The sequence below is a fragment of the Anolis carolinensis genome, chromosome 4 (genome assembly GCF_035594765.1).
Source record: "Anolis carolinensis isolate JA03-04 chromosome 4, rAnoCar3.1.pri, whole genome shotgun sequence".
NCBI classification, from domain to species: domain Eukaryota; kingdom Metazoa; phylum Chordata; class Lepidosauria; order Squamata; family Dactyloidae; genus Anolis; species Anolis carolinensis.
Window position 1 is genome coordinate 166,870,300 of NC_085844.1, and position 13,060 is coordinate 166,883,359.

Here is a 13,060-nt window from a genome sequence, read left to right on the forward strand (position 1 = left end):
AATTTTTGTGTGGTGAACAAACCTCAGGCAATATAAGGAAACAAAGAGATAAATAATGTGATTTTTAAATTGATTCTGCATATGGTTTATAAATTCTAGACCATAATTCAAACTACGAATTAGGCCAAATCTAGCCACAGAACACCCTCATACCTGCAGGGGATATGTTCCTGGATACGTGAAACCATGGACAATAGAGAACCATTTTATTTTCAGTGGTATGAACCATGAAGGTACTGAGAAGAGGATGTAGCTTAGATCAGAGGACCCAAGAGAGGAACCGAATAAATGAAATAATGGGTAAGTAAAACTGTTTATATTGGTTCTGCAGATACAGGGGCCATAGTGCACTTGAAAAGGATAGGGTAGCTACCTGTAAATTAATATAAACTTGTGGTACATAGTTTGGTAATGCATATAATTAAGTGCCAGAGTTTCTTACTCATATAGGATTTAAAAGGAATAAAAACTAACCAGAAAGGGTCATGAAATGCAATGAAAACCAAGTGTGATAGATTGAAACTCTTGAGTAAATGGATATGACAAGAAAGTATAAAATCATGAATGGCTTGGAAAAGAATAATGACAATGAGGAAAGTTTATCAGGTCAAGGCTTCTCTTGTCACCCTTGTCCTGTCTATCTTACTTCAATCATAAGTAGTGCAGTACAAAAACTTGTCATCGTGTTCAGCCCAATATATAACATCCTGCTGGCATTTAATCAATACAACTTCATAACAGTCAGAGAGACCAACTGTGGCAATGAGGTAAGTAGAACTGGGTAAAAATCAAAGGTAGTACTCTTGTTTCCTATGTCACCCGGTGCAAAATCTATTACAAATTTTGTTTTATTTCAAAGAGTGCACAAATATCTCAATATGCTACATCATTGATCTTTGCAATACATCGTCATGGTACATAGAATAATGTAAATAAATACTTCTGAATTCAATTTCACAGTGACTGGAACATTATCTATCTATTCCTTTGATATATGTTTTAAGCATTAGGCAACCAAATGGTTTTTTTTAAGGTGGAGATTTTTCTTAGGATCTAGGACTTCCAATATTTTATTCAGTTTGCATACTGAAGGTGAGGCTTCTGTTCCAAGCAAACTCCCATCAAAATAAAAACAAGTTATCCAACTGTTTGTACCTGGAGTATTCCAACAAATCAGCTAGAAAGATCATCAGCACATCATTCTACAGAAAGGACCACAGAAATCACACACACACACACACACACACAATAGATGTGTGAGTACTGGCAGAAAAGATGCTCGTTTGTGCCTGAATAGCAGACATCCAAAGAATATTCTAACAATTTCTAACGGGAGCCGGCTATAGGGAGCACACAATGCCCCTGTTAAAGCCCTACACGGCTTGGGCCCTAGCTATCTCCGTGATCGCATCTCCTCCTATGAGCCAGTGCGGACCTTGAGATCTTCCGGGGAGGCTCTTCTCGCGCTCCCACCACCGTCTCAAGTGCGGCTGGTGGGGACGAGGGAACGAGCCTTCTCGGCAGTGGCCCCCCGGCTCTGGAATGCATTGCCAAAAGAGATCAGGCAATCCCCTACATTATCCAATTTCCGTAAGGAAATGAAGACCTGGTGGTGTTGGCAGGTTTTTGAGTAATTATATTGGACTACCGCCGACTTCTGAGCCTGAATATATTGCATTAGATTTCCCTTTATGGTTCCCGTCCCCTTGATCTGGTCATGTAAGTGTGATTTATTGTTATAATTGTATTATTTTACTTTGTTTAATAATGTGTATTATGTTGTTATGTAATGTTTGTGTTGCTTTTATGACTGTAAACCGCCCTGAGTCCCATCCGGGAGATAGGGCGGTATATAAATAAAGTTTTATTATTATTATTATTATTATTATTATTATTATTATTATTATTATTATGTTGCATGTGAGGTAATGATGCAATATTATCAGAAAATACATGGAATTTAACCATATGGCAGTTAGAAACTTAGAAAACATATTTTTCAATGATAATTTGTTGCAACTAACATTTCAAGGCCCAAAAATGTAGCACATTGCTTTGAACATTATTTAAAAATTACTTTCCCCCATTATTTAAAAGAAACTTATACAGCATGCTGAAAACCACTGATATATGACAAAATGTACCTATAGAACAGGGACACCTATTCCTGTAACTATACAAGCAATTTTAAAAGTCAGTTACATGAGAAAAAGAGTGACATTATCCCTTGTGTTAAATTACAAACATAATATACATTTGGGTGTGTTTATTAGTGTAGAATGAAAGTAATGACAAATAACTGTTATTCATTCCTACCAAGTTTAGAGGTTGATTCATGTCTGCCATCTTTTCATGAGTATGAACAGCCAACTGAAGATTTCACAGGGCCTGATCTTAGTATAGATTGAACTCCATTGGAATATGTAGTTCAATTTACTTGAAATAAACTGTGCATTGTTTTAATTCTGTAAGATTCACTCTCACATCTAGCACTGGGCTTCCCATTCAGAAGTCTGCCTTCACAAATTAATATAGAGAATAGTTTGAGACTTTGGTTTTCTGGGCAGCAACACTAAGCTAGATATAGAATTCTCAAAGAGTAGATGTTCCCTACATCTATGTGGAGAAAAGTGGGGGTGGGGGTGGGGGATAAGACATAAGAAATTAATAGTTAAAAGAAAAATGGTGTTTAGTTTTAAAGAAGTCTAGGGAATATACAGGAGTCCATTTTCTGGACAAAATAGTAATTAACTTGTTCTTGGTTTAGTAATGTAACAAGGAAAAAAGGTGAATAGCTCCCAGCAAAAGGTTCATCTGCTTTCTTCACTGTTTGTTTTTAAACAAGCTTTTTAAGATGAGTTTTTTGCAAGAACATACTCTTAAATATAAGGATTTTTATAAAGGTGTTGCTACCCTCCTGGTGATTTTCAACCACAATTCATTGTTGAATATATTCTCAAGATACTAGAGTTCGGTTTTGACCATGAGGTATACCCTAATACACAAAGGTATGATCTCCATTATAGGTCTGCTGATAACAAAACAAAAACTATAATTTCTCTTTCCTGTTGTGCTCTTTGTGTACATATATCCAAAAATATTTGGATGCCAAAAACTCAATATGATAAATAAGCAACCAGCTAATTGGAAGGAGAATCATGTATTAAGAAACCATTCCCCCTGAATGCTCAAGATTTCAAAAGACTTCTTGACTTACTTTGCTAATTTCAAAATCAATTTCAGCTCAGCCACTGAAAAGAGCAAAAATATGGACCTATCGATTTTAAATTTGATAAGGTCTATCACATTAAATGGAAAGACTGAAAAATAATGAAAAAATAGTGTCTGTCTTACAACTATGAAAGACTATTAACAAAAATAATACAATATAGAGATAGATTGAATACATAAACAGAAAAGCACAAAAATGATCAGATAAACTGGGTAGAATATTAATACACATTTTTCCACATGTGAAATTAAATGGGCACAAAAGATTGAGATTAAGGACCATAAAAAAACAAGAAAAAAGAGTGAGATTATTATAAAGAGAATAAAACTCATCTTTTTTGCCTCTCAGCAACACTGACCTTAAAACAGGCTGTTCTACCAACGCCTACTGGCTGCAAAAGGATGTACACATGACAAATGCTACATATTCTAAGCAAAGGCAGATGGATAAATGCAAATGAGAACTCTCTCTCCTTTTAACTACATCCCCCAAAGGCTTGGAAAGAAGCAAGGATAAGCAAGTAGCCCTGTGGAAAGAACAACAGACATTCTTTTCTTAAAAGGAAATGTATTAGTAGTTTCTTGCTTTGTTTTTTAAACTGGCAAAACCTTTTGAAAACACAAACTGGAAAAATCATACTATACTGTGCACAAAGAGTAAAAAGGCTGGTATTGTAGGTCCAAGTCTCCCATTAGAAGAGTTAAGAATAACAGGAGCCTTAGCATGCTTGGCTTCAAGGGGGAAAAGAAAGAGCTTAACCTCCCAAGCCCCATGCGGAGATTATAGAAGATAATTCCTCCCACTATGTTGGTCCTTTCCCAAGGAGTTTATGCTACAAATATTTGTTCATGCTAATTAGGTCAACTGGGAAAGTAAGTTTACAAAGTCCCCAAAAGCATTTTAAGCTTTGAAATTTAACAGTGTTGAAACTATGTATTGAATCTTTACACCATTCTTTTCTAGAGGTTTCCATCTGACCCCACCCTTATATTGCTGTTGAAGACCCTACATTAAAGACATTAGCTGGGATACAGAAAGACAAAAAAAAAGAGAAGGTCACAAATAAAGATCTGGGAACATGACATTTCAACCATGTGCAAATAACAGGTTAGACTATATTGTTCAAAGGTGACTCTGAAGAAAAAGAACTTTGTTTAAAAAACCCCAGTGAGCTAATTTTTAAAAAAATCACAAAATTAGAGGTTCTCCTTCCCCTTGCCTTACCTGTCTATGTGATAGGCATGCAAATACATTTCTGTATCAAATTCCTGGTATTCTCAAGTCTAAACTTCTGTTTTGGGAATATTCCTCAGAATCACCACACAAAATTTGGTACCTGAAAAAAGAGTGTTTTGTTTATGCAGCAGAACACGCCATCTACTGGTCATTTCTAGTGATGTAATTAGCAATAATTAGTACCACTCATCTTTCTCCGCTGTGTATGTTCCATGAACCTTTTAACAATTTCTCCTCCAGTTATCCCACTCATCTAGGTATCATCAAAATATAAACAATATTTTTAAATGACAAAGAACTTCGAAGCTGACACTTCTGTCTCCCATTCCAGTTTCACTGTCCTAGTCTCACAAGACTAATTTCTCTTATAGTCAGCCCTCAACATTTGCTGGAATTAGGGGCACAGATGTACCAAGAAAGTGAAAAACTGTGAATAGAGTATTTGTATATTGTTGCTTGAGTACACCTTTTTAGGAATCTCTAGGTCGTCCGCCATGAGTCTGTGCGAAGGTTGACCATATACAGTAGTTTTAATGAAGGATCTAGAGCAGTGGTTCTCAGGCCTCTGGGTCCCCAGGTGTTTTGGACTACAACTCCCAGAAATCCCAGCCAGTTTACCAGTTGTTAAGATTTCTGGGGGTTGAAGGCCAAAACATCTGGGGACCCACAATGATAAGGAAGACATTAGATGCATTACAATCTGCATTATAAACTTGGATGTAAAAGCCTGATTAGAGAACATTCTTCATTGGAAGAAGACTGAAATGTAGGAAAACTGGATTTTGTTAAAATGCAAAGATCATAATGATACATTAAAGGGAGGAATAAGGGACCTTTGGTCTTCCATTTGTTTGGCCTTTGTGTTCCATTAGTCCAGTGGTTTTCAACCTGGGGTCCCAGATGTTTTTGGCTTACAACTCCCAGAAATCCCAGCCAGTTTACCAGCTGTTAGGATTTCTGGGAGTTAAAGGCCAAAACATCTGGGGACCCACAGGTTCAGAACCAATAATCTAGAGATTCATAGAGAGAACATTTTAATCAAATCCCTGAGTAATCTAATCTATAAAAGTCAAATTCTCTAAGGTGGGAGGTTGGCTACTACTGCATCAGGTACTGGAGGTGTCCTCTACTTAAACATCTCATACATGCTCATGGGCAGTCCTATCTTTAGGCAGTGTGAGTTTGCTATCTCAGTTGCAAAACTGAGAAACTTGGGGGGGGGGGGGGAGATCTTCAAAGTATTTCCTGATCTCCCTGACTATTATTCTCAGTACCACCACATCAGTAACAACACTGGGGGGCTTGTTGGTTGAGTGGTTGCCTTTTCTTCAGTTTGTCACACAACAGCCTGAACAATCAAATAAGCAAATAAGCAAGCTGCGAGGCAGTGATCCCAGTCGAGTCATGCACACCCACAGATACTGTGTGCACCGATGCACAGCTCTGCTGTACTCCCTGGCATTGCTCCTGTTGCATTCACTGAAGTCATCAGCCAACACATACCTAGTGGAGCAGTGGGCAAAGGTGTTCAACAGACCTATATCTGCCCTACAATCTGTTCTCTACTCCTTACTTATAGGGCAGGGAAGGAAGCAGTAATCTTGTCTCTCTTTTGATAGCCATGTGTCTTTGTGTTGACTATGTATTCTCAACTTGATAAAAGTCACCTTCAGGGTGAGAAAGGCAGGATATAAACACAGTAAATAAAATAAAATAAAACTTTGCTTGTTGTACATGAGAACCTGACAGGTTTATCTCTTCTAATTATTTCTGAAATGTTTGATCAAAAAGAAAAACTGATACTGGTTTAAAATTTAAACACTAACACTGAATTTGTTATGCATACTTTTACAACAGCATAACTTGTTGACCGGCAGTTTTTCTAAGATTTCATGCATTCCTTCTATCCCTAAGAGTTAATCCATAACACTGAATAAAATTAAAATATACTAGCAATCACTAGAGGAAATGGAAACATTAAAAAAACACAATCACGCTTCTCTGACTATACTGATGCTTATTTATATCAATTCTTGTATTTAATTGTTCAGTTTTCTACATCAGCTCACCTGCAAGTATCAAATGGTTTGAGTATCATATCCACAGATTTGGGCACTATTCCAAATTAATTAGAGATGGAAATTAATGCAGGACTAACCGTAGCTACTAGTGCCTGATATGTCAATGGGAGTGAAGGACAAAGAACACAAAAATATGTTTTATATGGATGGAAGAACAAGGCAGAAGTTGATTTACGGTTTGGTTTAATTTATATAGATTTTATCATGCAGTGAACAAGTTATTTATTACTTTTTCATTTTCCTAGCCAAAGGTGGCATACAAAATTTAAAAACAACTACATATAAAAAAACTCACATTACAAAAAATACAAAAAATAAAATATAATTAAAATATTCATAGAATATATTTGCAGCCAGCTATTTTTTTATCGTGTCAGAAGCGAACTGAGAATATACTGCAAGCTAATTTTGGTGTGAGAGAATTGGCCGTCTGCAAGGATGTTGCCCAGGGGACACCTGTGGGAGGCTTCTCACCATGACTCCTTAGCCAGCGAATAGATTCTAGAAAATAAAGAAACCTTCTCACATTGGCTGAAATGAAACCCAAAGAACCCAATGCTAACTCATTCTGACACAAGTAGGATAATGTGGTAAACAATATATGTGGCAAATTTCATTTATACAAGTACGCTAAAGGAATTGCACTGTAGATGTACTCATAACTAGTGGGTGATGTGTTGACTGTCAGCATGGTTAAATATTTTTATAGGCTGTACATTTAGCATAATGGGTTTCTGGAGTAACCAATGCAAAACAATCTTACTGATTGTAAAATCAAATGTCAGTGCAAGCAGTCACATGTGAAGGTATAGCAGCATTTCAGCAATGCACACAGTTATTGGAAGTAAGTTCTGCTACATCATAAGGCTTGTTTACAAATAAATATGCATATGATAGCTGTAGAGCTTTATGCCCAGAAGAAACAGAAAAGGCAACCCTTTCAGATTTTATCTTAATTGGACACTTTTGAATCACTGACAGTTTTAGAATATGTCCTTAGTATTTCTACAAGACAACTTAAGTCATGTCATTATTGAAGACACTTGCAAATTTAATCTATTTTTACTATTGCAGACAGGTCTTGGAGAAGGTTCTGCTGGGTATGCAGTTCTTACAAGTGATATAGTTACGATCTTCCTCATACAAATTTTATTAGCTGCAGTCTGAGAATAACTGCCACTTTACTCATCTATCCTCTGCACTAGAAATCTGCTCAAAATCTAGCAGCCATCTACTGATTTAGCTCTGAAATTTATGCTTTAAATGTGCTAGATTGCAGTATGTACCTTCACTCCTTTCATTAAGAAAAAAGAAAATAGAGTTTAATTAAGAGTATGAACTGCTGCACAGAGCAGGTCAACTGACTTTTTTTCTCATTTAATTTCTACATCCAAGAATTTCCATAAATGTATTTAAAAAACAGCTTGCTCTGTCAGTAGGAGAGAGAAGTAACAGAAAACCTTGAGTGGTGCTCAGTATACGCCTTTCATTCCCAACAACCATGGTAGGATCATTTGAAGAACCATCCTTCCTTGGAGAAAGGGATGATATTTTGTTTTTGGAAAGGCCCCTCCCCCTCCGTTTTATTGAAATAATTGATTATTAAGATCTCACAAAAGTTGTTGTTTATTAGTTCAGTTGCTTCTGACTCTTCGTGACCTCATGGACCAGCCCACGCCAGAGCTCCCTGTCAGCTGCTGCCAGCCGCACCTCCTTCAAGATCAAGCCAGTCACTTTAAGGATTTATTTATTTATTTACAGTATATATTTATATTTCGCCCTTCTCACCCCGAAGGGGACTCAGGGCGGATCACATTATATACATATAGGGCAAACATTCAATGCCCATATACACATAGAACCGAGACAGAGACAGACAGATGCAGAGGATACCATCCATCCACCTTGCCCTTGGTCGACCCTTCTTTCTTTTTCCTTCCATTTTCCCGAGGATCATTATTTTCTCCAAGCTTTCCTGTCGTCTCATTATATGGCCAAAATACTTCATCTTTGCCTCTAATATCTTTCCCTCCAAAGAGAAGTTGGCCATTATTTCCTGGAGTAAGGACTGGTTTGATCTTCTTGCGGTCCAAAGCACTCAAAATTTTCCTCCAACACCACAGTTCAAAAGCGCCTTCACTCAGCCTTCCTAATCTTGGTTTTTTTTTTTAAATGTTTAGCTGCAACCCAGCTTTTGCACTTTCTTCTTTCATCTTGGTTATTAGGCTCCTCAGCTCCTCCTCACTTTCAGCCATCAAAGTGGTATCATCTGCATATCTAAGGTTGTTAAAGTTTCTTCCAGCAATTTTAACTCCAGGCTTGGATCAATCAAGCCCCGCATGTCACATGAAGTATTCTGCATACAAGTTGAATAGGTAGGGTGAGAGTATGCAACCCTGCCGTACTCCTTTCCCAATCTTGAACCAGTCTGTTGTTCCATGGTCTGTTCTTACTGTTGCTACTTGATCGTTATACAGATTCCTCAGGAGACAGACAAGGTGACTTGGTATCCCCATACCACCCAGAACTTACCACAATTTATTATGATCCATACAGCCAAAGGCTTTAGAATAGTCAATAAAACAGAAATAGTTTTATTGACAGTTTTTCTGAAACTCCCTACCTTTCTCCATTATCCAACGGATATTGGCAATTTGGTCTCTCGTTCCTCTGACTTTTTTTAACCCAGATTGTACATCTGCCAACTCTCACTCCATGTATTGCTTGGAGTCTACCTTATAGGATCTTGCGCATTACCTTACTGGCATGTGAAATAAGTGCCACTGTACAAAGGCATTCTTTAGTGTTTCCCTTTTTTGATATGGCTATATAAGTTGATTTTTCCAATTTGATGGCCATTCTTGTGTACTCCATATTAAAATTAAATTAAGTGCACATTATTATGAGAGATTTGCTTTAGAATGGGCTACTAGAGACATTCTAATCAATCTTAGAAAGTATGATCTGCAAAAATAAGACAGACTTCTGCCTACTGCATACATTTGGGGAGAAAACTATAGAATGAATTATTATTATTTTTAACTACCATGAAATGTGATTGAATAATAGTTTAAAAGGTACTTTTAATAAAAAATACTTTGTTCAAGTTAAAAAGAACCAAGAAGGGACAGTCAATTTTTATTAAAACTACTTTACACAATTCTTCAATCACATCCCCACAGTGGTTTACAAACAGAATAATTATAATGTAAATATATCCCCCCTTTCCCCCAAAGACATATTAATTCAGTTCAGAGGGTATTAAATTTGCTATGCAGATTCTATTCATGGTACAATACAAAGAAAGAATACTGAATTCCAATATAATGGACTATCTGATCACCTAATATCAAATAGAATGATTGAACAGTGTTAAAATATTGGCAACAATCTTGTAACCAGATTTGTTCAAATGCTGAAATGGTGAGAAAGTATTACATTCACCTAGTTTTTAAAAAGGGGTGGGACAGCTGAAATAAATGTCATATGCACTATCAACCAGTGACTCTTTAAACATTTGACATATGATTACTTAATAAGCAAGCAAGTGACTTCATATTTCAGTGAACCTGATTTTAAAAAATATTTTCAGAAAGCAACTGGCATAAATGACCATATAATTAAAATTATGTTTTGTCTTATATTAATTACTTTGGTGTTTATTTATTTATTTAAGGTATTCTAGTAGCAAGGTCTAAATCAAGGTAAGGCAGTGATCTCTCCATAGTAAAATAAAATTACAGTATGTTCCTAAGAAATAGATAACTACTTTTTTGCCAGTTACAAAAATGGATGTCCAGCATATGATAAATTCTGGAGACCTGACAAGGACAGACAGTACTCATTACAGGCACACACCCTGATGTATGAACCAAATGCAGGGTCCCAGTTATTTTACTTGTAGTCTTGCAAGACACATGCCCAATGTTTTGAATGATATAGCATCAGCATTTGAGGAAATGGGAATTCTGCTCCCCAAGTTGCCATTACAGATAAGGAGCCTTACGCTCCTGTTTAATTACCATCATAAGATACTGGAAAGCTGCCTTACATGGATGTGAACACAGCAGGTGCTTGCAAAAAGAAAAAAAAACTGATGACATTGTGCTTTTCATACCGCTGTCTGATATTACTTGCATTTCAAAGGTGCAATGAGTCACAAGTGCTGCAAGACCAGATGGTAGCTGTGAATACAACAGCAATAAAAAATATATAGCCGTTATTGAGGTCCAATAAATAGAGTGGCCATGCAAAGGCAACAATGTGCTAATTGCTATAAATCATACTCATATATAAGTAAATATCCTATGTACGTAAGTTGAGGGCAGGTTTTAGGGCCAAAACAAATTTTGATGTGACCTGTGGATAATTCAAGAATCATTCCACAGAAAGGAAAGCACCAGTGTTGCTTCTGGAAGGCAACCAGCTCTTTCCTAACCAGGCATTCAAAAGGTTCAGAAGCAGTGCTGTGGGGCAAAGAGCAGAGGTGGTCAGTACTTATTTTAGGTTTTCACAGGATGAAACAAGCTCTCACTCTGCTCAGAGGTGGTTTCTTTCTTGATCAAAGTTAAGGAATTACTGAGCCACTGATAAGTCGATCAAGGTTTTGTGGATTTTTTTTTTACTAAACTTACTTGACTTATACATGAGTATATGACATAAGAATATATAATATATACACATATTATAAAGTATATACTATATACAGAATATACTAGTATATTCTGAAAGCCAACAAGCTAAAAAAGCAAGACTCTTATTTGTGGAATCTTAACAACCATGTATTTTGTTTCACAATAAACAGTTATGTTTTCCTAGAGCAGTGGTTCTCAACTTGTGGGTCCCCAAGTGTTTCGGCCTATAATTCCCAGAAATCCAAGGCAGTTTACCAGCTGTCAGGATTTTTGGGAATTGAAAGCCAAACATCTGGGGACCCACAGGTTGAGAACCACTGTCCTAGAGGAAAGACAATCAATATCAATATCAATAGCTTATTGCATGTCTGCAAGTTGTTTTCAAAGTACAGCAATCCTTTTATCATTTTTGAGCATTCAATTATTGTCTGTAGAGGGGAATTGGGATGTGAACTCTAGGTCTGGCTTCTCTGCCCACAACTTCTGAGTGTTTACTAGCAAGGTCTAAAGGTAATAAGTATCAATGTTCAAGTGCATAATCAGGAAACTTAATGAATGTATGCCTTTTGATCACCACCTTTGGTTAAACATAAGCCCCATCCTCCACTGCCATATAATGCAATTTGAACTGCATTATATGAGTCTACACTGACCATGTAATGCAGTTTCAAATTGCATTATATGATAGTGGAGATGGAGCCACAGTTATAATTTTAGTGGAGCTACATAAAGCATGATTAAATCTAGTTCCAGTGCATTAAGAGTAGTTAAAAAAACCCAACTACTAATATTGGGCTGAATCCAATTGCTAGTCCCAGTTAATGAATCAAATACTGAAAATATGTCAGCATTTATCTAGATCCCACTGATTTAATGCATCTGCTCTAGGTGGTTCTAGCAACTGTGTTTAATTCATTAATTTTGTCATAACAATGTTTATCACTAAGAAAGTAGCTGAAAAACTTTTCCAAAATATTGCATATAATCCAGTACAAATAAACAGATTCAAACAACTTGCTGTCATCCAGGGATACAAGTGCATCATTGTTGCTCCTAAAATATGGCAGAAATAACTACCGAATCCATAAAGAAAAACAAACATACCAGTATACTAACATAAAGTAATAAGGCCTCAGAAAACAGTCTACAGAGTCAGTGTAAGGGTTTTTTTTCCAGCAGTGCTGAACCAGGGTGCACATTCTGATAGAATTAGTTTGGCTTAATTAGTTTGGAACTCTGTTCTGATCAAAGAAAGAGAATGAGGCCATAAAATACAGTGCCTTATTTTGCAGATAAAAGCATGAGTGTCACTTAAAGCACGTAAGAAATCCAATTACAATTATATTCACTCTCTCTATGCAGAAGTAAAATAACTTTGTTCAGTTCCATTCTGATCAAATGCAACCGATATTAAATAACAGATTAGGCACAACAGAAACATATGTCTGTTGATCCTAAACAATGAAGAGCTCATGATCTGAAAAACAATAACACCCTTGTCTACACTGTTTCAGTTCTCTTCTGTGTCATTCAGTTATGCATGCATATGTGACTAATTCCAAGGTTCTGCTAATCATATATAAACACGTTGTTAAATGGTCTATACTTACAATTGGGCCATGGACTGGATATGCTCTGCACCCCAAGGGCTGTCATTACAACCTAAGGGCTCATCGACCCATTCTTGTGTACATGTATTTTTTTACCTAAACCACTTAATGACCTTATCTAGAGGGAATGTTTAACAATTCTACACTATCTTTCATTCTGCCTGTGTTGTGCCTTATGTTTTGAATGGGGGCTTTCCCTCCTCGAACCAAAATTGATTGGTTCCCTTTAGACCAAGAAAATGAGGAGGGCATTTCAAATGTATGGCC

At 36.6% G+C, this 13,060-nt stretch overlaps 1 protein-coding gene across 11 annotated transcripts in view; it reads right to left on the minus strand.

The window, feature by feature from the left end:
- Positions 1-13,060, minus strand: part of lrrc7 (leucine rich repeat containing 7) — a 645,519-nt gene that overhangs the window by 600,316 nt on the left and 32,143 nt on the right. The window lies entirely within an intron of this gene.